At 40.3% G+C, this 3701-nt stretch overlaps 1 pseudogene; it reads left to right on the plus strand.

Moving 5' to 3' along the window:
• The first annotated feature begins 1405 nt into the window (after nucleotides 1–1405).
• LOC101415523 (ERBB receptor feedback inhibitor 1 pseudogene) lies at nucleotides 1406–2778 on the plus strand (annotated as a pseudogene).
• The last annotated feature ends 923 nt before the right edge of the window (nucleotides 2779–3701 follow it).

A 3701-nucleotide genomic window follows, 5' to 3' on the forward strand; every position in this document is an offset into this window, starting at 1 on the left:
TAATGTAAAACATAACAAAACTAAAAATTAAGAAATTTGTACAGTCTAAAATATAAACAATAATGTAAACCAAAATGGGACCATGTTTGAAAGCTATGTTCCAAAATTTGTACATCAGCTTCAGCAAATATAACATGAACATATAAAGAGATCATTCCTGGGGAAAGGGGAAAGGGGTATGAGGTTGGCTATCTGGGAGTCCCCGATATTTTGTATGTGAATTATTGTGATCTAAAACTCTTTTAAAGACGAAATTAAAAATTAGAAAAAAAAATTTAAAAAAAGAAAGGATGCAGACACTGAGGAAGAAAAGAAAGTGCCTTGCCCCTGTACATGCAGGGCAACAGCTATTACAGTGATGAAAGGCAAAATGTTAGAAACAAAGCTTGATAATACTTTTCATTTCATTAATACACCAATTTATTTTTACTTCATTTTAGTATTTCTAAATTACTATGTATTCTATTTCTAAACTTAAATCCCATCACCATATTTCAATTTCCTATTAATTGAATTTGGCAATCTATTAGGTTTTATTTTTTTTTACATTCTTTAATGTAACATTCCTTGTAATTATTAACTTTAATTAAAAAAAATTTTAAAGAGTAAAAAAAGATAACAGGAAACTTTCTGGATGCTAGGAAACTAAAGGATCACTTCTAAATAATATACCATCAGAGAATAATTCTCAAGATAAGTGTAAAAATACATTGAAGTAGATGAAAATGAAAATACGACATAAAATTTGAGCAGTGTCTCTAAAACAATGCTTAGGGAGAACCTGATACCAATAAATGCTATTAGAAAACAGGAACAATCATTTGAGCTCTCGCCTTAAGAACCTAGATAAAGAATAGCCAAAATAAACCCAAAGTAATCAGAAGGATGGAAATAATAAAGAGCAGAAATCAATGAAATTGAAAACAAAAAATAAATAATACCAGGGGGCCACGGGGTTGGGGAGCACTGCGCAGCGCCTCCTTTGAGACCCCACACCTGCCATGGGACTGCGAGCGCCACGGGCCGCCTCCCAGGCGCCAGGGCCCAGGTTGCGCCGTGGGGCGCCAGCGCCTGCCTTCTGTTCCTCTTGCTGGCCATAGTCTCGCACAACCCCCGCGCAGCCAGGGCCCTGCCCCAGGCGCCATGGATTCCTCTAGGTGACCGAAGGATTTTGGTTTTGTTTGCTTTTTCCCTTTTTTTCTAAATCGGGGCTGTGTGACCCTGTTCTCCACCGTGTGCCCCTAAACCTTGCCCTAGAAGCTTTGGGGGGAGCTGCCTGAAGCTCAGGGTCGCAGTCAGCCTCGGGGTCCCGGCTCAGTCCCTCAGCTACGAAGGCAGGCCCTAGGAATGAAAGTTACTGATTGACTAAAAATCACAATTTGGAGTCATCCCAAAATACAGCACAATGTCAACAGCAGGAGTTGCTGCTCAGGAGATCAGAGTCCCATTAAACACTGGATTTCTACATAATGTCCAAGCCATGGGCAATAAAAAAATCTACTGGGGAAGTCTGCAGTGAGTTTGAAAATAACTTCTTCAACATTGACCCAGTAACCACGGCCTACAATCTGAACTCCACCGCTGAGGCGCACCTGCCATCTTTCGGACGTACTTCAAAATCTGCTCCAGCAGATGGTCACTTTGCAGAAAATGGTCCACCTCAGAAGTCCTGCTTGCCCCCTCTTGTTATTCCTCTAAGTGAATACTTGGGATAACATGAAGGGGATCAAGCTGCGTGTGGTTTTAAGAAATTTTCAGTAAATGGGGTTTGTGTTTCCACCCCTCCCCTAACACCCATAAAAACCTCACCTTCCTTTTTCCCCTGTACCTCTTTGTGAACGGGGTTCCCCGCCCCTTCCAGCACTGCCAATCTCTGAAGACCTCTCACGAGATGAGACAGACAGTGAGGTAGAATTCCTAATTAGCTCAGATACAGACTTCCTTTTAGAAGCCTACACTTTCTGACTTCAAATACGGAGTTCCAAAGGCAGGCGAAGCTTCCATGGGTGGGGACAGATCAATTATGCATATTTTGATACTCCAGCTATTTCTGCAGCAGAAGATCTCAATCATGAATGGGACCAAAATGGATGTGTCCAAACTTCAAATCCTCCACCTCAAACCCGGACGATTAAGAAGATCTCATTCGGGACCAGCTGGGTCCTATAACAAGCCAGCCATATGCATATCCAGCTATTTACACAGAGATTCTCCAAATTCCAATGAAGACAACCCTGAGGTTCCCCCCAGGGTTCCCTACCTCCTAGGCCAGTAAAGCCAGATGATAGGAGGTGGTCAGCAGAAGTGACTTCTAGCACTTACAGTAATGAAGACAGGCCTCAAAAAGCACCACCCAGAGAACCTTTATCAAGGAGGAACTCCCAGACACCAAGCCCGAAAAGCCTTCCATCTTACCTCAGTGGGGTCATGCCCCTACTGAAAGCTTTGCCCTTGACCCCAAGTACATTAGGAGCAAAGCCCTGGAAAGACAGACCGGCGAAGGATCTGCCAGTAAGGTTCCCTGCATTCTGCCCATTATTGAAAATGGGAAGAAGGTTTGTTCAACACATTATTACCTACTATCTGAGAGACCACCATACCCAGACAAATATGAAAATTTTTTTTAGGGAAGAAAAAACCAGTGTGAGTACCCAAATTCAGCCAATATCTGCTAACTGCAGTATAATATTGGCCCTAGAAAAACTGAACTCCAAAATAAGAATGGACATAGGGGGCCATGTGAAGTGTACACATTTATCCTACATGGTTTCTCCTTAGACTTTGGGATCAAAATTCAGCAGAAGTTACATAGGATCAAATCCTATTCAAGCAGTTTTCCAATTTGATTGAGGGTCACTGAGAAACTCTTATATCAGAAAATAAATCTTTGAACTCTCTATGTCTCAAAGAGGGATGATTAAAGCAGTTGTGGTGTGCTGTTCAGCTGAGAAGCCCTGATTTTGTTAGCATTGGAGAAAAGTCCTTTCAAGTCTATAATTTAAAGATGTGATGATGGGAGGGATGGGAAGATGGATATATATGCATATATCATACGCAATATATAAACTTGTGCTGTAACCATTGACCATAGTGGCAGGTTAACCAACTAGGTGGTATCTTAGAGTAATATATATTCAGAATAATAAAAACTCAAGCTGGAGAAATGACTCTTCATAGACTGAAAGTTGAGCAAATGGAAGAAAATACAGTATTGTTTAGATCAGAATCATTAAAAATTATTTTTGTTTAGTAAGTTTTGAAGATTTCTGGCTTTTAGGCCTGTTATATTTTGTTTCCTTTATTTTTGCAAATGGTCTTTTCCATTGACGGCATGGTATACATTCTTTTCCATGACTGTAATACCTATTTGAAAAACCATCTGAGGTCTAATACTTCTTCCAGGTTTTGTTTATTATTTTGTTGAGGGGAAAGCCTAGGTGAAAATATCTGGCAATGATATTTTGCCTTTATGTCTCACATTCTGAATAAAGAAAAGAGATATTTAATAAATAATTTTTCCTTTACACTTCCTACATTATCCTATCCACTAAATTGGCTCCCTATAGTATGTGTCTCACAGAGACAGTGGGACATGCTAGGCTCATATAGGAAAGAATGCTAGTTGCCAGTTTTCAAGATGTCAGTTTTAAGCAATAATGCAGTAGATAGCTATGTGATTGAGTGTTTTTCTGCGGGGAAGT

Source organism: Dasypus novemcinctus, chromosome 22 (assembly GCF_030445035.2).
Source record: "Dasypus novemcinctus isolate mDasNov1 chromosome 22, mDasNov1.1.hap2, whole genome shotgun sequence".
NCBI classification, from domain to species: domain Eukaryota; kingdom Metazoa; phylum Chordata; class Mammalia; order Cingulata; family Dasypodidae; genus Dasypus; species Dasypus novemcinctus.